The sequence below is a fragment of the Balaenoptera borealis genome, assembly GCF_965194805.1.
Source record: "Balaenoptera borealis genome assembly, chromosome: 15".
In the NCBI taxonomy this organism is placed as follows: Eukaryota; Metazoa; Chordata; class Mammalia; order Artiodactyla; family Balaenopteridae; genus Balaenoptera; species Balaenoptera borealis.
This window is the reverse complement of record NC_138871.1, coordinates 25,004,776-25,031,817: the sequence shown is the minus strand read 5'-3', so window position 1 is coordinate 25,031,817 and position 27,042 is coordinate 25,004,776. Positions and strand designations below refer to the sequence as shown.

The 27,042-nt window shown below is 39.0% G+C and overlaps 1 long non-coding RNA gene and 1 pseudogene across 2 annotated transcripts in view; both read right to left on the bottom strand.

Moving 5' to 3' along the window:
* The window catches only part of LOC309611963, a 326,570-nt gene that overhangs the window by 63,588 nt on the left and 235,940 nt on the right, over window positions 1-27,042 (bottom strand). The gene's annotated exons all lie outside the window — the stretch shown is intronic.
* Window positions 5,523-15,936, bottom strand: LOC309611945 (protein max pseudogene; annotated as a pseudogene). The gene has a single exon. The product of its transcript is annotated as a protein max pseudogene (transcript).

The following is a 27,042-nucleotide window of genomic DNA, read 5'->3' as shown; positions in this document are numbered from 1 at the left end:
AACTGATTCACTTTGTTATAAAGCAGAAACTAACACACCATTGTAAAGCAATTATACTGTTAAAATAAATAATAAATAAATAAATAAATAAATAAATAAAATTGCTTTGAAAAAACACACTTGATTCAAGTGTTCAAAGAACAGAGATTTGTTTTAAGAAAATTTGTAGGAATGTGACAATTTGAAGTTTAAGAAATTGTGGATAAATGAGGATGTAACCAAAATCTAGTTGCTATTTTAAATATAAGCTAAACCACTATGGCCATCTCTTTAGACAAGCATTTTAAAATTTCAGAGATATTAAACTCCCTAAATGCCCAAGGCAAAGAAAGTATAATAACTAATGTAGGAAGCTAAGTAGATTATTAACATTCATAAAAAATTTCCAAATTAATGACCTAGAGAGAATAATATTTGAGTTTATTGATTCTAACAAAAGACACATCTGTAATAATGAGTAAATGATGGCCATTTGAGTTTTACCTTGTGGTGGGGTTGGGCTATGGTAAAGATGTGTAAAGTGGTTACTACATTTTATAACCTTGGAAAAGCTCTTTGTGAAGTAGCCTCATTATAACTAGCTTAAATTTCTTGAACTTTATAGAATCAAATTTGAAAGGCAGCCATGTTAGAATAAATATTCCATTATGATCTGTGACTTGTAAATACAGAATTTTTGAGAGAACTGAGAAGTGAAAAGTTTATCTCACCAACTGTATATTTTTTGAACACAACTACCAACTAGCTTTATTATTCTCTGTACATCCCATCATTTTAATAAACCAAATTCATCTTTGTGTGTGTGTGTGTGTGTGTGTGTGTGTTGTTGATAATGCTGTTTGGACTGGATTATTTCTGCTCCTTAGGCCTTGTAAGTGGCAGGCATGAGTTGAAACAAAACTACAAATTATATTTAGTTTAATTTAATGCAGTTTCTTTTCAAATGAAAGTAGATTTTTAGTTCATCTTTAGATTTTTAGTTCATCTTCATCTCCTTTACAACTGATACTGATGATTCCTTGTCTTTGAATTCAATGATACTGTAAAAGCTGAACTTTTAGCAATAAAGCTACAGAGAGCCAGAAATTTCAATGAGTTTTTTCAGTCCAAACAGTGTAATTGGCTTATTGAACTTGGTGACATATAAGTATGAAAATATTTTTCCTCCATCTACTGCTTATAATCATACTCTGTTGCATCTCCCCTTTTTGCCTCTTAACCACCTCTTGGGCACTTTTAGATATTAAAACACAATCCAGTCCGACTCTAATGTCATCTCCTACCTAATTCCCAACAGATGACTGACCTCTGCCTGGATGGGTTTATAGTGGGAAGGTGGTGTGGTCATTTCTTCACTTTTCCGAGCTACTTTGGGTTAGGGCAATGAGAGGGAACAGGGTAAAAGGCCCTGTACTTACTGGCTTTCTATTATAATATTTTCTTACACATTGCAGTTTTCCCAGACAACAGTGATAGATGAGTGATCCCTCTCTGTGCAAGCATGAAGATGCTGTTCTCTCTTGGGACCTTTGTATGGGTTCTTCTGAGGCACCTGCAGGAAGACCTCCAAAGATGCCCCCATAGGAGACATGACTCTGGCTTCTGCTTTTCTACCCCACTTTCCTCTTTCTGCCTCCCTGCTGTCTCCCCACAGTCTCTTGTAGACTCCATTCCAGCTACCTTGCATATGTGCCCACTCGACTCAATGCAAATGACATATCTTTGACATGACAAAGGATGAGACTGCAGGCTTCCTCCTGTTACCCCGATTTTGTCCTGCCACTTCTCACTGATTCTCATCTCCTCTAGTTCAAAAAGGCACAGGAGGGCTTTTCAGTAATCTGCTTCAAAAGCTAACTTTATAATGAGATGTGTCTCCCCTTCCTGTAGGCCTCTGCACCTCAATAAGTGAGTCCCTTTGTTCCTCCCTTGGTAGTTTGGGGAGAGGGAAACTTCCTCTCTTCATTCAGTGTGATCAAGAGGAAAAGCTGAAGCCCTTCTCTTTAGATTGACTGCTCACAATTCTGATGACATTTTGGATCCCAACCTAGTCATTTGTTAATAGGCACTGGAAGTGAGGATGGCAGGTGGAGAGTAGACAGGGTCAGTGTGGCTGGCTCTTGGTTGGCCAGAGGATGCGTCCAGTCCCAGTGGTTTTCTTTTCTTTATTAATGATGGGGTCCTTGCCTTGTCTTTGTCCCCAGTTAACTACTTGTTTTGTTAGGAAATGACCAGGATGATGTGCAAGAGCCCAGATCATCATGGACCATAAATAGGAATCTGTGCAGAACCAGATCAGAAGATGATGCCAGAAAAAGAGGGCTGGGGCCATAGTCCTGTAGACACCACTCCTCCAGCCACTCCTGGCTCAGCAGTCAGTAGCATATCCTTAATAATTGACTGATAGCAAACACCAGAACCCACTGTAATGACACCTCTGGAAGTTTGCTTCTAGTGATCTACTAATTATAATCTGGTAATTATAAATTGTTCTATTAGCTCAACAGCATGAAATTGACAATTTTTTTCTAATCAAATATCAAATATTGGTAATTGAGAATATTAAACCTAAATACAATGTGAACTTAGTCATTCTTAACCAATCCTGTTATTTTGTTTGAGTTCAGAGATGCAAACTCCCTCTGACAGAGGAGAAAAATTGAGAGTTTTCAGCCAAAAGCCCCTGACTTCTACTCTAGTTTAATAAAAAGGCAAAACTGATGAGCTTCCCCTGCTTACTGAAGGGAATTTAAACAGGGATGAAAGGGCAAACTTTAACAACAAGAGGTCTTTTTTCCTTTAAATTTAAAATAATTGTTTTGATATGTTTAAAAAATATTTCTAGTTATTCTTTTTATTAAGAAGAATAAAATAATGCCATTTGTTATCTGAAAAATAATAATGCTAAAAGAAGTCAGGGAAATCTGATTCTAGTTTTAAAATTTGTCAATTGTAAAATATTCTGTTAAGTGAATTCAGATGGAATGTTCCAGAATTACATTGTTTCCACCATTACTATTGTTTCCAGGCAGCTATGTCAAAGAAACTCTGGTTTGTGGGATATAGGTATTCTTATGAGGTTGTTAGGGAAATAAAACAGTATCATAAGCAAAAGACCTCTCTGTAATCAATATGGAAGAGAGACACAGAACATAATTTTAATATTGGGTAATTATCAGAACTACATGCATGTAAAGTACCACTAAAGGAAAAAAATAACTACAAAGTTTAGTCAGAATTTTACACAAATTTATACAGAAAAGTAGAAGACGTAACAACTGAAACTTCTGTTATCTCCTTGAGAGACCAGGGATACACTTATGATTACCTTATGTATACTTTATGTAGACCCAGAGCTAATTCTGGAGGTGCTCACAGTTTCAAGGTCAGAAGTTCTGTAAAACATACACTGCAATACTAAATGTTTGAGACTTTTAATTAGGCCTGTTGTGTGCTCAAGGATACATCCTGATGAGAGGGAAGGTGTTCTGAAGCAGTCTCCCTCCTCCAGGAAAATGTCATTGGTGTACCCTTACAAGATCCTGGTGAGAGTGTTTATTGATGGTTACATTTTTAACAAGCAATTTGTTGTGTATCACAAAACTTAAACATATTCACACATTTTAACCCTGCAATTCAAGTTCTAGAAGTAAATTTGTAATAAATATTTACATTTCTTTTATTATACAGGGAAGTTTGTCTCAGAATTTTTAGATACAAGAGGAAGAATCTAATGTCTATCAATAAGTATTGGTTAAATTAAACATGGTACATTCATGTGATAAAATATTTTAATGTTCTGAATATATTTAATTACATGGAAAAGGCTCAAATTATTATGTGAACAAAACCCCACATGACAAAATTATTTGTATATATGATCTCAGTATTTATCCTAGATACGTTCAGGAAAAAATCCAAAGGATTTTAATAAGGCTAAGTCTATAAGATGTATGAGAGAGAACTTACATTTTACTCTATGCTTTGTCTATATTTTCTATAGTTTACATTTTTATTCAGAAAAAACAAATGCTGTCAAAAACAAAGTGAAATAAATTGTAGTGAACTAGCATTTAGTAGGAGTTGCTGTTCAAGAATATCTAATCATTTCTAATAAAAATTCTTTTCAAACTCTCCATTTGTGCTGTAGAAGGGACATCTGTTTTTATAGCTCTCTGTAGGTATCTCATTTGTACATATTTTCTCTGAGTACCTGGGGTCTATTTTATAAGTGCATTTCCGCTACAACTCCATTTGATCTTGAAAAAACATCAGACCAGGAGCTGAAAATCTAAATCACAGTTCTAACTCTGTTATGATCTGGTGATAAGTCTGTAGACACATTTATTTTTTATATTCTTTTTTAAAAAAATATTCTTTTCTATTATGGTTTATCATAGGATATTCAAAATAGTTCTCTGTGCTATAAAGTAGGACCTTGTTGTTTATCCTTTCTAAATGTAAAAGCTTACATCTGCTAACCCCAACCTCCTACTCTATCCCTCCCCCAACATGCTCCCCCTTGGCAACCACCAGTCTGTTCTCTATGTTCATGATCTGTTTATACTTCATAGATAGGTTCATTTGTGTCATATTTTAGATTCCACATATAAATGATATCATATGGTATTTGTGTTTCTCTTTCTGACTTACTTCACTTAGTATGATAATCTCTAGTTGCATCCATGTTGCTGCAGATGGCATTATTTTATTCTTTTTTATGGCTGAGTAGTATTCCATTGTATATATGTACCACATTTTCTTTATCCATTTATCTGTTGGTGCACATTTAGGTTGTTTCCATGTCTTGGCTATTGTGAATAGTACTGCTATGAACATAGGGGTGTATGTATCTTTTTGAATTATAGCTTGTCTGGATATATGCCCAGCAGTGGGATTGCTGGATCGTATGGTAATTTTTTTTTTTTAAGGATAAAATAAGTTTTTATTTATACTCTTATAGTAAAGGGGAAGCCTTAACTTGCAAGACAATTCTTCAGCAGTATGTACAACATACTTTTTATCTCCATGGAATGGAATCAAACACGAACTGAGACTACAGAGTATACACTAGAAATCAGCAAATGCCAGGAACAGAGTAGGAAAAAGACAAAGAAATGAGGCCTAAACACACAAAACCCTTCACTGGGATCTGCAGACCACAGCCAGAACCAGGGCTGGATCACATAATGGGGACAGGTTCCAGGATAGCTAGAAGGGGAGGGGGACGAGGGTGGGGAGGTGTCTGCACTGGGGTGTGGGTTTAGTATGAGGTGAACCGCTCTTGGTATTTACATAGAAAATCAGTTGGCTCTATTTCTTAGAAATACACATGGAAAGAAAGGAAGATTTGATCATTACTTTATGAATCTGTCATTTTGCAATACCGACATCATCAGAAATAGGGACAATTCACTCAGATTCAAATTTCAGTAGCAGGAAATAAATATCAAAACATCATCACTGGCCCTCAATACAAAACCTCTACCCCACCCGACCCTCCCTCCTTGTCCCGCCCCCTCACACCCCCTGGCGGCTACCGCTTCACTGCTGCTGTCCCCCCACAAACCACACGAGTGTCACGCGGCCCTCCCTAAGGCTGGCTGAGAGAAGCAGGAGTGAAACAGGCCAAAGACTCTGCACTGCAAATCTGTCCCCACTTCCTTTTATACCACAAACTTCTTCAAGGATCTGGTCTTTCAGCAGGAGCGATAAATAGCCTTTTAGGGGAAAAAAAAATCCTTAAAAAGAAGGGGGACTAATTTTGATTACTCCAAACTGGTCATCTTCTTAAAGTAGAGCAGTCCACAGATTCACAAAGTCTATCAAACAACGGTGAGGGTGGCCCGGGAGGAGAGGCCTGGGAGGGGCAGGAGTCCCCCGGGCACATGCGCCCGGCAGGGCTGGAGGAGCTGGTGGGTGGTCAGGACACCATGTGCTCAGAGGTCTGGCCGGCCTTCTGTCCTCCACAGAAAAAGCTGCCAAGTTGGGGTGTTTTGGTTTGAATATTCCTGGTGGGGACAGGGAATCCCTGAAGGGAAACGTTAAAAAAATATATAGTGGAAATGGGGAAGGAGAACGAGAGCTGTTGTCCAAGAGCTTCTATGTAAAAATAAAATTAAAAAATAAAAATAAAAAAAAAGAGAAGGAGAAAAAAATAAAGAGTCTCTTAAATGGTTCTGAGGGTTTTAAAGATGAACTGAAAGGAGGATAAGATGATGGAGGAGACAGACAGTTTTTATTGCTGGCCTGCCCCATGGAGCTTAGCTGGCCTCCATCCAGAGCTTCTTCCTGCTTTGGGGCTCTTCAGGCTCCGACTCCGAGCTGGAGTCTGAGCCCCCATCGAAGGCAGAGATGGTGCTGTCCTTGGCGTTGGTGTAGAGTCTGTTGTCTGAGGAGGGGTAGTTGGTCTGCAGTTGGGCACTCGACCTCGCCTTCTCCAGTGCACGGACTTGCTGCTCCAGAAGAGCATTCTGCCGCTTGAGGTCATCAATATCTTGCTGGTGTGTGTGGTTTTTCCTTCACATATACTGGATATACTCTGTGGCTTTGTCTAGGATTTGGGCCTGGGATGCCTCCTCTCCTTGGAGTGATGGGACCGAGTCCCACAAACTGTGAAAGCTGTCTTTGATGTGGTCCCTACGTTTTCGTTCCAGTGCATTATGATGACCCCGTTTGTCAGCATCGCTCTCCACCTTGATGTCATCATTATCGCTCATTTCCTATGGCCCAGGGAGCGGCCACTGCAGCAGCAGTGGCGGGGAAGGGGGAGGGGTGGAGGGGAGGGGGAAGTCACCGACAACAACAAGCCGAGTCACCCCACACACACATTCACTCACTCACTCGCTCTCTCACTCACACACACACACACACACACACACACACACACACACAACACAGGCGAGAAACACCTCCTCACTGCAGCACCGGATCAACGGCGGCCCATATGGTAATTTTATTTTTAGTTTTCTGAGGAACCTCCATACTGTTTTCCACAGTGGCTGTACCAACTTACATTCCCACCAACAGTGTAGGAGAGTTCCCTTTTCTCCACACCCTCTCCAGCCATTGTTATTTGTACCCTTTTTAGTGATGACCATTCTGACCAGTATGAGGTGGTACCTCATTATAGTTTTGATTTGCATTTCTCTAATAATTAGAGATGTTGAGCATCTTTTCATGTACCTGTTGGCCATCTGTATGTCTTCTTTGGAGAAATGTCTATTTAGGTCTTCTGCCTATTTTTTGATTGGGTTGTTTGTTTTGTTGTTGTTGTTGTTGTTGTCAAGTTGTATGAGCTGTTTGTATATTTTGGAAATTAAGCCATATTCAGTTGCATCATTTGCAATTATTTTCCCCCATTCTGTAGATTGTCTTTTCATTTTATTTATGGTTTCCTTTGCTCTGCAAAAGCTTGTAAGTTTGATTAGGTCCCATTTATTTATTTTTGCTTTTATTTCTATTGCTTTGGGAGACTGGCCTAAGAAAACTTTGGCACGATTTATGTCAGAGAGTGTTTTGCCTATGTTCTCTTCTAGGAGTTTTATGGTGTCATGTCTTATGTTTAAGTCTTAAAGCCTTTTTCAGCTTATTTTTGTGTATGGTGAGAGGGTCTGTTCTAACTTCATTGATTTACATGTAGCTGTCCAACTTTTCCAACTCCACTTGCTGAAGAGAATGTCTTTTTCCCATTGTATATTCTTGCCTCCTTTGTCAAAGATTAATTTACCATAGGTGTGTGGTTTATTTCTGGGCTCTCTATTCTGTTCCATTGATCCATATATCTGTTTTTGTGACAATACCATGTTGTTTTGTTTACTGTAGCTTTGTAGAATTGTCTGAAGTCTGGGAGGGTTATGTCTCCTGTTTTGTTCTTATTTTCAGGATTCCTTTGGCAATTCTGGCTCTTTTATGATTCCATAGGAATTTTAGGATTATTTGTTCTAGTTCTGTGAAAAATGTCATTGGTAATTTGATAGGGATCACATTAAATCTGTAGATTGCTTTGTGTAGTATGGCCATTTTAACAATATTAATTCTTCCAATCCAAGAACATGGGATATCTTTCCATTTTTTTTTGAATCATCTTCAATTTCCTTTATTAACATTTTATAGTTCTCAGCATGTAAGTCTTTCACGTCCTTGGTCAGGTTTATTCCTAAGTATTTTAATTTTGGGGGGGGTGATTTTAAAATTTATTTTTTTAATATTCCCTTTCTAATATTTCATTGTTGGTGTAAAGAAATGCAACAAATTTCTGTATGCTAATCTTGTATCATGCCACATTGCTGAATCAGTTTATCAGTTCTAGTAGTTTTTGTGTGGAATCTTTAGGGTTTTCTATGTATAATATCATATCATCTACATAGAATAACAATTTTACCTCTTCCCTTCCAGTTTGGATACCTTTTGTTTCTTTTTCTCATCTGATTGCTGTAGCTAGGACTTCCAGTACTATGTTGAATAGAAGAGGTAAGAGTGGTTATCTTTGTCTTATTCCAGATTTTAGTGTGAAGGCCTTCAGCTTTTTACCATTGATTATTATATTGGCTGTGGGTTTGTCATAAATAGCATTTATTATCTTGAGATATGTTCCCTCTATATCCACTTTGTTAAGAGTTTTTATCATTAATGGATGTTGAATTTTGTCAAATGCTTTTTCTGCATCTATTGAGATGATTGTGTGATTTTGTCTTTTCTTTTATTTCTGTGGTGTATCACATTGATTTGTGTATATTGAACCATTCTTGTGAACTTGGGATGAATCCCACTTGGTCGTGGTGTATAATCTTTTTTAAGTGTTGTTGGATTCAGTTTGCTAACATTTTGTTGATAATTTTCGCATCTATATTCATCAAAGATATTGACCTGTAATTTTCTTTTTTGGTGGTGTCTTTGTCTGGTTTTGATATCAGGGTGATGGTGGCTTCATAGAATGAATTTGGGAGTGTTCTCTGCTCTTCAATTTTTTGGAAGAATTGGAGAAGGATCAGCATAAGTTCTTCTTTTTATATTTCATAGAATTCACCTATGAAGCCATCTGGTTCTGGACTTTTGTTTGTAGGGAGTTTTTAAATTATAGATTCTACCTCACTTCTAGTCATCAGTCTGTTCAAATTATCTGTTTCTTCTTGATTCAATTTTGGTGGGCTGTATGTTTCTGGAAACTTGTCCATTTCTTCTAGGTTGTCGAATCTGTTGGCATACAATTGTCATAGTATTCCCTTATTATTTTATTATATTTTTGTATTTCTGTGGTATCAATCATTATGTCTCCTTTTACATTTCTTATTTTGTTTATTTGGGTTCTTTCTCTTTTCTTCTTGGTGAGCCTGGCCAGAGGTTTGTCAATCTTGTTTATCCTTTCAAAGAACCAGCTCTATTGTTTTTTTAAATCTCTATTTTACTTATTTATTCTCTGCTTTTTATTATTTCTTCCTTCTCCTGAATTTGGGTTTTATTTGTTCTTCTTTTTCTAATTCTTTCAAGTGGTAAGTTAGGTTGTTTATTTGAGATTTTTCTTGCTTTTTGAGGAAGGCCTATATCACTGTGAACTTCCCTCTAAGAACTGCTTTTGCTGCATCCCATAGATTTTGTCTGGTTGTGTTTATATTGTCATTTGTGTAGACACATTTTTAACTTCTGCCCACTCCGGTTTGTCTGCCATTGTACATAATAGAGACAGAGGAGCCCAAATCCTATAGCACTCAGCCAGATTCACCTAAGTGCAGGTGGTGGGTTGGGAGATTACAAACTTAGGAAGAGCAGACACTGAAGGCTTATGTGAGTGGAGGAAGAGAAGAGAGGCTCCATCTTTCCAGGATCTCCTTCTCCAAGGAAGAGAAAGAAAGTAAAGATTTTTTTGTCTTTCTGTAGGATGAAATCCAAGTTGTTGCTGTTCTCTGTGATGGAGAAAGTGGGTAGAATAGTCAAAGCAAATAGAAAATACCAATACAAGTTACTCAGAAGGGCTAAACTACTTTTATGGTTTAAAAACATGTCTTTCAAATTAAAAAAAAATATTGAGAATGCCTCAATTTGTCTCTAATATAAACAGAAAAACTCTAATTATAAGGATCTTTCAGATGCTTTTTGATTGAGAAGTTACAATAGTTTTTAAAGGGGATGCTCAAACCAATATTCACACTTATTTGAGTTTTTTTTTCGTATTTAAAAATCTTGAATATTGGTAAGTCACATATGGCAGATACAGTGATTTTTCAGGTAAAGGGATTATCCCATTGTCTGAAGACCCAACTATGCTTGATGAATTAAACTTTATTGTATTCTTTTTAACATCTGAAGATTTACCACTAGATGGCACTTAAAATCCATGAGACACAGAGGCCTGCTTCAACTGGGAGGCAAAAGACACAGGACAGGAATGCAATTTGAGTTCTTAGAACAATATTATCTACTTTGCAGGAGAGGAAGAAAAGCAGATCCAATATTATTTTGAGACAATGAAAGGGTAGAATTTTAAAGTGAATCATAAATGGTAGAATGTTCCTCTTTGAATATAATTTCCCTTCACCTAAATCTATATTGATGAGCAGGTTTTTAATATTAAGACAACAGGCTGTTGGACTAATGAGAGTTTGGCGTAAATAGTGAAGGGTTGTATTCTTTCTGAAGAGGTTTGGAGCATGCACAGAGGATCTGAGTGTGGGGTTTTGATACCAGCTCAGTGCCTGCTCTGTTGTTTGGCAACAAGCTAACTGCTCTTTTTTGCCTATGGTTTGTGCTTCTCTCATACATCAGGGGAGCAAAACCCAATATAAGTTCACCATAATGCACAAAATGGAGTAGTGGAGTGTAACGATTGATTTCAGAGACATAGTAACAGCCAACCATCTCATTGAATGTGCAATCAGGTATGGATGTAGTGACAGGTGGACTTGGAGAAATGGTTGGAGTTCATTTTTAACCAAGGCATTATGTAACACCATCAAGGGAAAAACAGAGACAATTAAACGACAGCCAGACCTGCAGCACTAGGTACCAGGCAGTATGTGCAGCCAGCACACAGAGAGGGGAAAGATGACTGGATTGAGAGTCCGGGTGAGGATTTGGTTTAAACTCTACAGTCAATCACCAGTGTGACTTGGGCAAGTTAAAAATGTCTTTGAGCCTCTGTTTCTCACTTAAATTTGAAGAGTTTAGTTTATATGATTTCTGAAGTCCCGTGTAAATTTTCTAGATCATGTCAGATCATAATTTTTTAATTTAGTCATCACAACAATTTTTTCATGTGGGCATAGCAGAAAGTTTATTATCCTCTCTGTTTTCTACAACAGGAAATGGAAGCTGAGAAAGGTTCCAAGGCTGGACACAGTCTACTGCTGCTCAAAGTGGGGCCTGGGCTGTATCAGATTTGTTTGGAAGAATGAGGGAAATGCAGACTCTCTGGCCTGATCCTGGAGCTAATAAACCAGAATCTTCATTTTTAACAAGATCCCAGTTAATTCATATGCACACTAGTTTGAGAAACACTGTGATGTACTACACTTCTTGAAAAAGTCCCAGACTGCTGACCCAGGATAGCTAATTTTTTAGCTATGATTTCTCCTTTTATTCTTTTCCTTTGAGAACATCCTTGAACTGAGGGGTGGGATTGATTCTTTTTTTTTTTTTTTTTAAAGAGCTTCTGACTTATTTATTTATTTATTTATGTATTTATTTATTTATTTGCTGTGTTAGGTCTTCGTTTCTATGCGAGGGCTTTCTCTAGTTGTGGCAAGTGGGGGCCACTCTTCATCGCGGTGCGCGGGCCTTTCACTGTCACGGCCTCTCTCGTTGCGGGGCACAGGCTCCAGACGCGCAGGCTCAGTAGTTGTGTATCACGGGCCTAGTTGCTCCGCAGCATGTGGGATCTTCCCAGACCAGGGCTCGACCCATGTCCCCTGCATTGGCAGGCAGATTCTCAACCACTGCGCCACCAGAGAAGCCCTGATTCATTTTTTTGACAAATATTTATTAAGTAGTCACTGTTACCCTCCAGGGTAACAGAAAAGGACAAGAATGAGAAGGTCTCTGTCTTCGTGGATAAGTAAAGGAATTAATCCTGGGTGGCCTCAGCCTGCAGCGGATTGAAGCAGGGTGTCGGTTCCCGGCCAGAGATTGAGGTTGGGTTGCGGCAGTGAGACCACCGAGTCCTAGCCACTAGACCACCAGGGACGAGTGGCCAGTGACAAGGCCCTGGTCCATCAGCAGTGTAGAAATGAATTTCCACATAGAGAAGGAAAGTAGTGAAGCAAGTAAATTGTATATTAGGAGAAAAAAGAGTACAGTACGTATGGATAGACACACAGGTGGGCTCAGAGGAAGAGTTGTGCCCTCATGGTAGTTTGAATCACTTTTATGGGGCATTTTTTCTGAGTTGCCTTTGACCAGTCATCTTGCTCTGCCTGGTTCTGAGTCCATATTTGGTATATCTCAGGGTCCTCCCCTGTGTGCGTGTGCAGCTCTTAGCCAAGATTCTAGCAATGAGGCTTATGGGTAGCTGACATCACTTACTGTGAGTTGGCACCCCCTCCCTTTTTGACCTCCAGGGAGCCTTTCAGTGTCATGTGTAGTCGGGGGGGGGGTCTCCTTGATTTCAAGAATGAGGAATATGTGGTCTTTTATCTCTTATCTGGGCAGGACCCAGCCTCCTCCATCATCCTGCTTTTATGGAGTTTCTGCTATTATGGAGTTTCTGTCCACAGGGTAGAAACAATTCAGCCTGGGGCCCATCTCCCTCCTGCCTCAGAATTACTTGTAGGAGTCCTTTTTCTCTTTCTCTTTTTCTGCCTTCTATTTCAGAGTAGCAGTTTAGGTGGTAAGATGAGGCCTGCAGTCTCCAGCAGCCTTTAGTTGAGGTTTTTTTGAGCTTCTAAAAATGGGGGATTTTCTTGTGTACTGCAGGACATATAACAGCAACCCTGGCCTCTATCCAGATATGCCAGTAGCAACCTCCCAGTTGTGGCAACGAATAATGTCTCCAGACATTGATAAATGTCCCTGACCCATCTTATTGATAATGAGTGATCTAAGAGGAGCTAGGATATAGTCAAGGGGGGAGGCAGCCAGGAACCAATTAACAAGTCTGACTGGGTATAAGGTTTTCAGTAAAAGAGAAGTAAATGGGAACTTGAGCTTTCTTTTTCACTGTCAGAATTTTCTCCATAGTGAAAAAGTAGGTATGGGTTTCAGAAGAAGATCTATTCAGAATTAACTAGTGTCCACATACTTGAAGCTTATTTAATATTGTCTCTGAGGAACATGAAGAAAAGTAGAAGAGGAAATATCTCTTACAGTTTCTACGCTCAAAGAACTCTCCCAAATTAATTAGCATTGTTTCTGTGGACAGTCAGCAGTCAAGATTACTCACAGCCCCCCTTTTTTCTTTTACAGGTGACAAGAACAGTGGTATTTCATATCACACATTGAACCAGAGAATCTTTAGATAGAGATGTATAGATGGAGAATCTATAGATAGGCTTGTACTTCACTATAGATTCCTAGATAGTGAGATGTTTTTTCCTTCTTTGGAGCCAATAGGATTTAAATAATATGACACTGACATTGTCAAGTTCCTGGCTAAATTTACAGGTGAGAGAGGAGATACTTCTAAAGTGATTTTAATGCAAATAAATACCACCAGAATAAAATGAGAACATTTCCCTCAGACAAAATCAAAACAGAACAGAGCTGTACAAACTCTCTGCATTCCTGTATTGTGAGTGGAGGGAAATGTAACCTTTCCACAGTTCTGTGTAAATTCTAGAAGTCTAGTCTGTCTTGATTCAGTTGTAGAATTTGCTTCCTGAAATCTCTCTTCAAACTAAAAATCTGCTTTCTTGACTCATTTGTTTAACCCCTGTGACATATGTTAAATTTGTGGGCTTTAAAATGCAGAAGGAAAGCTGGAGCTGGGTTCAGGCAGCAGGGGGATATCTCTGGTCTCGCATACAGCCTTTTTTCTGACTGGCAATGTGAAATGTATTTTTGAAAAGGGCTGGTAGCTCAAGGTACTATTTGGTGTTTTCCCTTGGCAACAAGCAAGCAGCAAACTGTAGGGAAAATTGCTTCTAATCTGCTGGCACCTCCTAGCCTGGTGAAATGTAACATGTAGTCTATGGCACAATGAGCCCTAAGAAATGAATGACTCACTTGAAGTAATTTCTCTGCTCTACCATGTTTTCAGGCATCTCTGCCTACTGTGGAGAATGTAGGTACTGTGTTTTGACAATCACCAATAACCTGGGGGGAAATTAGGGCAAGGTACTAAGTGAAGGTGCTAAGTGGAAGTATAGCCATCAGGGTCTACTTCCTTTCTACACAATGTGTGGTCTGAGAACCACATCACATCACCTAGGAGCTTGTTAGAAATGCAGAATCTTGGGCCCACCCCAGACTTACTAAATCAGAATCTGCATTTTAACAAGATCCCCAGGTGATTCATATACATATTTAAGTTCGAAAAGCAGCACTATTCTAGATTAGTAGTGCTCAAACTTGACTGCACATTAGAATGTTCTGGGGGAGTTTGGAAATATCTTGATGCTCAGGCTAAACCCTAGACCAGTGGTTCTCAACTGGGGGTGACTTTGTCCCCAAGTGGACATTTGGCAACATTTGTAGACATTTTTGTTTGTCAAAGCTGTAAGGGTGCTACTGACATCTAGTAGTTAGAGGCCAGGATACTGCCAAGTATCCTACAATACAGCAGACAGCCCCTCCTGGCAAAGAATTATCTAGCCCAAAATGTCAATAATGCCAATATAGAGAAACATTGTTCTAGACCAATTAGATGAGAATCTGTGGGGGTGGGAAATAGTAACCATATACATTCTAAATTCTTCCCAAGTGATTCCAATATGCAGTCATAGTTGAGAACCTATGGTAGATTTGTTGATAGATAGCCATCAAGACAAGGAGTTGGGATTTAAAAGGTCCAGAGAGATGATTTGGTTTCAGAATATTAAGGTAGGTTGAGCTGTTGTGTGTGTCTAGTGATTTCAGTTGTGAGGGAGGGAGGAGTGTGGGACAGTAAAGTAAATGGGACTGGTTAGAAATCAGAAAATTGCCTGGACCTTAAATAAGCAGATTCAGAGACTAACCCTATATCTAGCAGCATGGAAGGAACTAAAGGGTATAAATCAGGACAAAAAGCCTAGTCATAGAGACTTTTCCAGTGATTTTTTTTCTGCACAACAAACCACTCCAAAACTTAGTGGCTTAAGACAACAATTTCTTATTATCTATCATGGTTCTGTGGCTAGACTAGGTTCAACTGGACAGCTCTTGCTTAGGATCTCTCACACAGATGTTGTCAAATATTGTCTGAAGCTACAGTCTTCTGAAGGCTTGTCTGTGCTGGATATCTGAGATGGCTCACTTACATGGCTGGCAGTTGATGTTGGCTGTTGCTGAGAGCTCACCTGAAAGCTTATCTGGGGCTGTAGGCTGGAGCACCTCCACATGACCTTCCCATGTGCTTCGGGCTCCCCTCAGTTTAGTAGCTAGGTTGCCAGAGGGAGCATCCCAAGAGCAAGTGTTCCAAAAGGCTAGAGCAGGTTTGGACCCTTGTGAATCAAAGTCATAAGTATATACTATATATCTAAAGGTGCTAAGGGAGTTGGGGGGCAAGATGGCGGAAGAGTAAGACGCTGAGATCACCTTCCTTCCCACAGATACAGTAGAAATACATCTACACGTGGAACTGCTCCTACAGAACACCCACTGAACGCTGGCAGAAGACGTCAGACCTCCCAAAAGGCAAGAAACTCCCCACGTACTTGGGTAGGGCAAAAGAGAAAAGAAATAACAGAGACAAAAGAATAGGGACAGCACCTGCACCAGTGGGAGGGAGCTGTGAAGGAGGAAAGGTTTCCACACACTAGGAAGCCCCTTTGTGGGCAGAGACTGCGGGTGGCAGAGGGGGGAAGCTTCAGAGCCACGGAGGAGAGCACAGCCACAGGGGTGTGGAGGACAAAGCGGAGAGATTCCCGCACGGAGGATCGGTGCCGACCAGCACTCACCAGGCTGAGAGGCTTGTCTGCTCACCCACTGGGGCTGGTGGGGGCTGGAAGCTGAGGCTCGGGCTTCGGTGCTAGCTGGGAGGGAGTCCAGGAAAAAGTCTGCAGCTGCCGAAGAGGCAAGAGACTTTTTCTTGCCTCTTTGTTTCATGGCAAGCAAGGACAGGGGATTCAGAGCGCCGCCTAAACGAACTCCAGAGACGGGTGCGAGCCGCGGCTATCAGCGCGGATCCCACAACAACAGGGGCACAGAGGGAAAAATGGAGAGATTCCCGCAAAGAGGCTCGGCGCCGAGCAGCACTCCCCAGCCCGAGAAGCTTGTCTGCTCACCCGCCAGGGCAGGCGGGGGCTGGGAGCTGAGGCTCGGGCTTTGGTCGGATCGCAGGGAGAGGACTGGGGCTGGCAGCGTGAACACAGTGTGAAAGGGTTAGCGCAACACAGCTAGCCAGGAGGGAGCCCGAGAAAAAGTTTGCAGCTGCCGAAGAGGCAAGAGACTTTTTCTTGCCTCTTTGTTTCGTGGTGCGCAAGGAGAGGGGATTCAGAGCGCCACCTAAACGAACTCCAGAGACGGGCGCGAGCTGCGGCTAAGAGCGCGGACCCCAGAGATGGGCAGGAGATGCTAAGGCTGCTGCTGCCACCACCAAGAAGCCTGTGTGCATGCACAGGTCACTCTCCACACCGCCCCTCCCGGGAGCCGGTGCAGCTCGCCACTGCCAGGCGAGCCACTGACAACTTCCCCGGGAGAAAGCACGGTGTCCCTCAGGCTGCTGCAATGTCACGCCGGCCTCTGCCGCCGCAGGCTCATCCCTCATCCGTACCCCTCCCTCCCCCCGTCCTGAGTGAGCCAGAGCCCCCGAAGCAGCTGCTCCTTTAACCCCGTTCTGTCTGGGTGGGGAACAGACGCCCTCAGGCGACCTACATGCAGAGGCGGGTCCAAATCCAAAGCTGAACCCAGGGAACTGTACGAACAAAGAAGAGAAAGGGAAATCTCTCCCAGCAGCCTCAGAAGCAGTGGATTAAAGCTCCATAAAAAACTTGATGTGCCTGCATCTGTTGAATACCTGAATAGAAAACGAATCATCCCAAATTCAAGAGGTGGACTTTGGGAGCAGGATATATTAATTTTTTCCCTTTTCCTTTTTTCGTGAGTGTATATGTGTATGCTTCTGGGTGAGATTTTATCTGTAGAGCTTTGCTTTCACCATTAGTCCTAAGGTTAGGTTTGTCCGTTTTTTTTTTTTTTTTTACTTAAAAATTTTATTTTTCCTAATAAATGTTTTCTTAATATTTTTTTCCTTATTTTCTATTTTTAGAAATTAAAAAAAAATTTTAGTAAGTTTTTTCATACTTTTTATTTTAAAAAATTAAAAAAAGTTCTCAATAAATTTTTTTCTTAATAATTGTTTTCTTATTTTTTATTATAAAAATTAATAAATGTATTTTTAAAAATTAAAAAATTTTTTTCTGAATACATTTATTCTTAATAATTTTTTTTCTTATTTCTTATTATAATAGATTTATTTTAGTTTATTTTATCCTCTTTCTTTCTTTCTTTCTTTCTATTTTTTTCTCCCTTTTATTCTGAGCCGTGTGGATGAAAGGCTCTTGGTGCTCCAGCCAGGCATCAGGGCTGTGCTTCTGAGGTGGGAGAGCCAACTTCAGGACACTGGTCCACAAGAGACCTCCCAGCACCATGTAATACCAAACGCCGAAAATCTCTCAGAGATCTCCAACTCAACATCAAGATCCAGCTCCACTCAATGACCAGCAAGCTACAGTGCTGGACACCCTATGCCAAACAACTAGCAAGACAGGAACACAGCCCCATCCATTAGCAGAGAGGCTGCCTAAAATCATAATAAGGCCACAGACACCCCAAAACACACCACCAGACGTGAACGTGCCCACCAGAAAGACAAGATCCAACCTCATCCACCAGAACACAGGCACTAGTTCCCTCCACCAGGAAGCCTGCGCAACCCACTGAACCAACCTTAGCCACTGGCGACAGATCCAAAAATAACAGGAACTATGAACCTGCAGCCTGTGAAAAGGAGACCCCAAACACAGTAAGATAAGCAAAATGAGAAGACAAAAAAACACACAGCAGGTGAAGGAGCAGGGTCAAAACACACCAGACCTAACAAATGAAAAGGAAATAGGCAGTCTACCTGAAAAAGAATTCAGAATAATGATAGTAAAGATGATCCAAAATCTTGGAACTAGAATAGACAAAATGCAAGAAACATTTAACAAGGATGTAGAAGAACTAAAGAGGAACCAATCAACGATGAAAAACACAATAAATGAAATTAAAAATACTCTAGATGGGATCAATAGCAGAATAACTGAGGCAGAAGAACGGAGAAGTGACCTGGAAGATAAAATAGTGGAAATAACTACTGCAGAGCAGAATAAAGAAAAAAGAATGAAACGAACTGAGGACAGTGTCAGAGACCTCTGGGACAACATTAAACACACCAACATTCGAATTATAGGGGTCCCAGAAGAAGAAGAGAAAAAGAAGGGGACTGAGAAAATATTTGAAGAGATTCTAGTTGAAAACTATCATAATATGGGAAAGGAAATAGTTAATCAAGTCCTGGAAGCACAGAGAGTCCCATACAGGATAAATCCAAGGAGAAACACGCCAAGGCACATATTAAGCAAACTATCAAAAATTAACTATAAAGAAAACATATTAAAGGGAGCAAGGGAAAAACAACAAATAACACACAAGGGAATCCCCATAAAGTTAACAGCTGATCTTTCATCAGAAACTCTGCAAGCCAGAAGGGAGTGGCAGGATATACTTAAAGTCATGAAGGAGAAAAACCTACAACCAAGGTTACTCTACCCAGCAAGGATCTCATTCACATTTGATGGAGAAATTAAAACCTTTACAGACAAGCAAAAGCTGACAGAGTTCAGCACCACCAAATCAGCTTTACAACAAATGCTAAAGGAACTTCTCTAGGCAAGAAACACCAGAGAAGGAAAACACCTACAATAACAACACAAAATATTTAAGAAAATGGGAATAGGAACATACATGTCGATAATTACCTTAAATGTAAATGGATTAAATGCTCCCACCAAAAGACAAAGACTGGCTGAATGGATACAAAAACAAGACCCATATATATGCTGTCTACAAGAGACCCACTTCATACCTAGAGACACATACAGACTGAAAGTGAGGGGATGGAAAAAGATAGTCCATGCAAATGGAAATCAAAAGAAAGCTGGAGTAGCAATTCTCATATCAGACAAAATAGACTTTAAAATAAAGACTATTACAAGAGACAAAGAAGGACACTATATAATGATCAAGGGATCGATCCAAGAGGAAGGTATAACAATTGTAAATATTTATGCACCCAACTTAGGAACACCTCAATACATAAGGCAAATACTAACAGCCATAAAAGGGGAAATCGACAGCAACACAACCATAGTAGGGGTCTTTAACACCCCACTTTCATCAATGGGCAGATCATCCAAAATGAAATTAATAAGGAAACACAAGCTTTAAATGATACATTAAACAAGATGGACTTAATTGATATTTATAGGACATTCCACCCCAAAACAACAAAATACACATTTTTCTCAAGTGCTCATGGAACATTCTCCAGGATAGATCATATCTTGGGTCACAAATCAAGGCTTGGTAAAGTTAAGAAAATTGAAATCATATCGAGTATCTTTTCTGACCACAACGCTATGAGACTAGATATCAATTACAGGAAAAGATCTGTAAAAATTACAAACACATGGAGGCTACACAATACACTACTTAATAACGAAGTGATCACTGAAGAAATCAAAGGGGAAATCAAAAAATACCTAGAAACAAATGACAATCGAGACACGACGACCCAAAACCTATGGGATGCAGCAAAAGCAGTGCTAAGAGGGAAGTTTATAGCAATACAAGCCTACCTCAAGAAACAGGAAACATCTCGAATAAACAACATAACTTTACACCTAAAGCAATTAGAGAAAGAAGAGCAAAAAAAACCCAAAGCTAGCAGAAGGAAAGAAATCATAAAGATCAGGTCAGAAATAAATGAAAAAGAAATGAAGGAAACAATAGCAAAAATCAATGAAACTAAAAGCTGGTTCTTTGAGAAGATAAACAAAATTGATAAACCATTAGCCAGACTCATCAAGAGAAAAAGGGAGAAGACTCAAATCAATAGAATTAGGAATGAAAAACGAGAAGTAACCACTGACACTGCAGAAATACAAACGATCATGAGAGATTACTACAAGCAACTCTATGCCAATAAAATGGACAACCTGGAAGAAATGGACAGATTCTTAGAAATGCACAACCTGCTGAGACTGAACCAGGAAGAAATAGAAAATATGAACAGACCAAACACAAGCACTGAAATTGAAACTGTGATTAAAAATCCGCCAACAAACAAAAGCCCAGGACCAGATGGCTTCACAGGTGAATTCTATCAAACATTTAGAGAAAAGCTGACACCTGTCCTTCTGAAACTCTTCCAAAATTTTGCAGAGGGAGGAACACTCCCCAACTCATTCTACGAGGCCACCATCACCCTGATACCAAAACCAAACAAAGATGTCACAAAGAAAGAAAACTACAGGCCAATATCACTGATGAACAGAGATGCCAAAATCCTCAACAAAATACTAGCAAACAGAATCCAACAGCACATTAAAAGGATCATACACCATGATCAAGTGGGATTTATTCCAGGAATACAAGGATTCTTCAATATACGCAAATCAATAAATGTGATACACGATATTAACAAATTGAAGGAGAAAAACCATATGATCATCTCAATAGATGCAGAGAAAGCTTTCGACAAAATTCAACACCCATTTATGATAAAAGCCCTGCAGAAAGTAGGCATAGAGGGAACTTCCTCAACATAATAAAGGCCATATATGACAAACCCACAGCCAACATTGTCCTCAATGGTGAAAAACTGAAACCATTTCCACTAAGATCAGGAACAAGACAAGGTTGCCCACTCTCACCACTATTATTCAACATAGTTTTGGAAGTGTTAACCACAGCAATCAGAGAAGAAAAAGGAATAAAAGGAATCCAAATGGGAAAAGAAGAAGTAAAGCTGTCACTGTTTGCAGATGACATGATACTATACATAGAGAATCCTAAAGATGCTACCAGAGAACTCCTAGAGCTAATCAATGAATTTGGTAAAGTAGCAGGATACAAAATTAATGCACAGAAATCTCTTGCATTTCTATACACTAATGATGAAAAATCTGAAAGTGAAATTAAGAAAACTCTCCCGTTTACCATTGCAACAAAAAGCATAAAATATCGAGGAATAAACCTACCTAAGGAAACAAAAGACCTGTATGCAGAAAATTATAAGACACTGATGAAAGAAATTAAAGATGATACAAACAGATGGAGAGATATACCATGTTCCTGGATTGGAAGAATCAACATTGTGAAAATGACTCTACTACCCAAAGCAATCTACAGATTCAATGCAATCCCTATCAAACTACCACTGGCATTTTTCACAGAACTAAAACAAAAAATTTCACAATTTGTATGGAAACACAAAAGACCCCGAATAGCCAAAGCAATCTTGAGAACGAATAATGGAGCTAGGGGAATCAGGCTCCCTGACTTCAGACTATATTACAAAGCTACAGTAATCAAGACAGTTTGGTACTGGCACAAAAACAGAAATATAGATCAGTGGAACAGGATAGAAAGCCCAGAGATAAACCCACACACATATGGTCACCTTATCTTTGATAAAGGAGGCAAGCATATACAGTGGAGAAAAGACAGCCTCTTCAATAAGTGGTGCTGGGAAAACTGGACAGATACATGTAAAAGTATGAAATTAGAACACTCCCTGACACCACGCACAAAAATAAACTCAAAATGGATTAAAGACCTAAGTGTAAGGCCAGACACTATCAAACTCTTAGAGGAAAACATAGGCAGAACACTCTATGACATACATCACAGCAAGATACTTTTTGACCCAGCTCCTAGAGAAATGGAAATAAGAACACAAATAAACAAATGGGACCTAGTGAAACTTAAAAGCTTTTGCACAGCAAAGGAAACCATAAACAAGACCAAAAGACAACCCTCAGAATGGGAGAAAATATTTACAAATGAAGCAACTGACAAAGGATTAATCTCCAAGATTTACAAGCAGCTCATGCAGTTCAATAACAAAAAAACGAACAACCCAATCCATAAATGGGCAGAAGACCTAAATAGACATTTCTCCAAAGAAGATATACAGATGGCCAACAGACACATGAAAGAATGCTCAACATCATTAATCATTAGAGAAATGCAAATCAAAACTACAATGAGATATCATCTCACACTGGTCAGAATGGCCATCATCAAAAAATCTAGAAACATTAAATGCTGGAGAGGGTGTGGAGAAAAGGGAACACTCTTGCACTGTTGGTGGGAATGTAAATTGATAAAGCCACTATGGAGAACAATATGGAGGTTCCTTAAAAAACTACAAATAGAACTACCATACGACCCAGCAATCCCACTACTGGGCATATACCCTGAGAAAACCGTAACTCAAAAAGAGTCATGTACCAAAATGTTCATTGCAGCTCTATTTCCAATAGCCAGGACTTGGAAGCAACCTAAGTGTCCATCATCGGATGAATAGATAAAGAAGATGTGGCACATATATACAATGGAATATTACTCAGCCATAAAAAGAAATGAAATGGAGGTATTTGTAATGAGGTGGATGGAGTTAGAGTCTGTCATACAGAGTGAAGTAAGTCAGAAAGAGAAAAACAAATACAGTATGCTAACACATATATATGGAATCTAAGGAAAAAAAAAAAAAAAGGTCCTGAAGAGCTTAGTGGCAAGATGGGTATAAAGACACAGACCTACTAGAGAATGGACTTGAGGATATGGGGAGGGGGAGGGGTGAGATGTGACAGGGTGAGAGAGTGTCATGGACATATATACACTACCAAATGTAAAATAGATAGCTAGTGGGAAGCAGCTGCATAGCACAGGGAGATCAGCTCAGTGCTTTGTGACCACCTAGAGGGGTGGGATGTGGAGGGTGGGAGGGAGGGAGATACAAGAGGGAAGAGATATGGGAACATCTGTATATGTATAAGTGATTCACTTTGTTATAAAGCAGAAACTAACACACCATTGTAAAGCAATTATACTTCAATAAAGATGTTTAAGAAAATAAAAAAAAATAAAGGTGCTAAGGACTGTTGATGTTTTCTTAAGAATTTTACTTTCTGAGAACTGAAACTTTTATATAATTAAATTCATATACTGTTAAATTTTGTTGACTTAAGTTCCATCAATAAGATTCAGAGGTTATACGTGTTGGAAAAAAATTAATACTGAAATATTTGTGAAACAAAGGACTGCTAAGAAAATATAAAATATCGAGCCCTACCCACCACCAGAGCCTCCCATCAAGCCTCTTAGATAGCCTCAACCACCGGAGAGCAGACAGCAGAAGCAGGAAAAACTACAATCCTGCCACCTGTGGAACAAAAACCACATTCACAAAAAGATAGACAAGATGAAAAGGCAGAGGGCTATATACCAGATGAAGGAACAAGAAAAAAACCCCGAAAAACAACTAAATGAAGTGGAGATAGGCAACCTTCCAGAAAAAGAATTCAGAATAACGATAGTGAAGATGATCCAGGACCTCGGAATAAGAATGGAGGCAAAGATCGAGAAGATGCAAGAAATGTTTAACAAAGACCTAGAAGAATTAAAGAACAAACAAACAGAGATGAACAATACAATAACTGAAATGAAAACTACACTAGAAGGAATCAATAGCAGAATAACTGAGGTAGAAGAACGGATAAGTGACCTGGAAGACAGAATGGTGGAATTCACTGCTGTGGAACAGACTAAAGAAAAAAGAATGAAAAGAAATGAAGACAGCCTAAGAGACCTCTGGGACAATATTAAACGCAACAACATTCGCATTATAGGGGTCCCAGAAGAAGAGATAGAGAAAGGACCAGAGAAAATATTTGAAGAGATTATAGTCGAAAACTTCCCTAACATGGGAAAGTAAATAGCCACCCAAGTCCAGGAAGCGCAGAGAGTCCCATACAGGATAAACCCAAGGAGAAACACGCCAAGACACATATTAATCAAATTGGCAAAAATTAAAGACAAAGAAAAATTATTGAAAGCAGCAAGGGAAAAACAACAAATAATATACAAGGGAACTCCCATAAGGTTAACAGCTGATTTCTCAGCAGAAATTCTACAAGCCAGAAGGGAGTGTCATGATATACTTAAAGTGATGAAAGGGAAGAACCTACAACCAAGATTACTCTACCCGGCAAGGATTTCATTTAGATTTGATGGAGAAATCAAAAGCTTTACAGACAAGCAAAAGCTAAGAGAATTCAGCACCACCAAACCAGCTCTACAACAAATGCTAAAGGAACTTCTGTAAGTGGGAAACGAAAGAGAAGAAAAGGACCTACAAAAACAAACCCAAAACAATTCAGAAAATTGTCATAGGAACGTACATATTGATAATTACCTTAAACGTGAATGGATTAAATGCTCCAACCAAAAGACACAGGCTTGCTGAATGGATACAAAAACAAGACCCATATATATGCTGTCTACAAGAGACCCACTTCAGACCTAGGGACACAGACTGAAAGTGAGGGGATGGAAAAAGATATTCCATGCAAATGGAAATCAAAAGAAAGCTGGAGTAGCAGTGCTCATATCAGAAAAAAAAATAGACTTTAAAATAAAGAATGTTCAAGAGACAAGGAAGGACACTACATAATGAACAGGGGATCAATCCAAAGAAGAAGATTTAACAATTATAAATATATATGCACCCAACATAGGAGCACTTCAATACATAAGGCAACTGCTAACAGCTATAAAAGAGGAAATTGACAGTAACACAATAATAGTGGGGGACTTTAACACCTCACTTACACCAATGGACAGATCATCCAAAATGAAAATAAATAAGGAAACAGAAGCTTTAAATGACACAACAGACCAGATAGATTTAATTGATATTTATAGGACATTCCATCCAAAAACAGCAGATTACACTTTCTTCTCAAGTGCGCACGGAACATTCTCCAGGATAGATCACATCTTGGGTCACAAATCAAGCCTCAGTAAATTTAAGAAAATTGAAATCATATCAAGCATCTTTTCTGACCACAACGCTATGAGATTAGAAATGAATTACAGGGAAAAAAACGTAAAAAACACAAACACATGGGAGGCTAAACAATACGTTACTAAATAACCAAGAGATCACTGAAGAAATCAAAGAGGAAATCAAAAAATACCTAGAGACAAATGACAATGAAAACACGATGATCCAAAACCTATGGGATACATTAAAAGCAGTTCTAAGAGGGAAGTTTATAGCTATACAAGCCTACCTAAAGAAACAAGAAAAATCTCAAGTAAACAATCTAACCTTACACCTAAAGAAACTAGAGAAAGAAGAACCAACAAGACCCAAAGTTACCAGAAGGAAAGAAATCATAAAGATCAGAGCAGAAATAAATGAAATAGAAACAAAGAAAACAATAGCAAAGATCAATAAAACTAAAAGCTGGTTCTTTGAGAAGATAAACAAAATTGATAAGCCATTAGCCAGACTTGTCAAGAAAAAGAGGGAGAGGACTCAAATCAATAAAATTAGAAATGAAAAAGGAGAAGTTACAACAGACACCGCAGAAATACAAAGCATCCTAAGAGACTACTACAAGCAACTCTATGCCAATAAAATGGACAACATGGAAGAAATGGACACATTCTTAGAATGGTATAACCTTCCAAGCCTGAACCAGGAAGAAATAGAAAATATGAACAGACCAATCACAAGTAATGAAATTGAAACTGTGATTAAAAGTCTTCCAACAAACAAAAGTCCAGGACCAGATGGCTTCACAGGTGAATTCTATCAAACATTTAGAGAAGAGCTAACACCCATCCTTCTCAAACTCTTTCAAAAAATTGCAGAGGAAGGAACACTCCCAAACTCATTCTATGAGGCCACCCTCACCCTGATACCAAAACCAGACAAAGCTACTGCAAAAAAAGAAAATTACAGACCAATATCACTGAATACAGATGCAAAAATCCTCAACAAAATACTAGCAAACAGAATCTAACAACACATTAAAAGGATCATACACCACGATCAAGTGGGATTTATCCCAGGGATGCAAGGATTCTTCAATATACGCAAATCAATCAATGTGATACACCATATTAACAAATTGAAGAATAAAAACCATATGATCATCTCAATAGATGCAGATAAAGCTTCTGACAAAATTCAACACGTATTTATGATAAAAACTCTCCAGAAAGTGGGCAGAGAGGGAACCTACCTCAACATAATAAAGGCCATATATGACAAACCCACAGCAAACATCATTCTCAATGGTGAAAAACTGAAAGCATTTCCTCTAAGATCAGGAACGAGACAAGGATGTCCACTCTCACCACTATTATTCAACATAGTTTTGGAATTCCTAGCCACAGCAATCAGAGAAGAAAAAGAAATAAATGGAATACAAATTGAAAAAGAAGAAGTAAAACTGTCACTGTTTTAGATGATATGATACTATATATAGAGAATCCTAAAAATGCCACCAGAAAACTACTAGAGCTAATCAATGAATTTGGTAAGGTTGCAGGATACAAAATTAATACACAAAAATCTCTTGCATTCCTATGCAAGACAGGTCTGTTTACTAAGAAAATAAACTTTAAAAATTTATACAAATTTGTTTTTAATGCCCAGGATGGCTGCTCATTATAAATGACTCATTCACTAATTAAACTAACCATGTAGAAAGATATGGTTGGTGGTTCCAATTTGTCCATAATGTATTTTAAATAATATAATAATTAAAGCTATTTTATATTTAGATTTTTTGATAATCCAGACCCATTTCCGCTAAATAAACGTGGTTTTTTTTTGGAATTATAAATAAC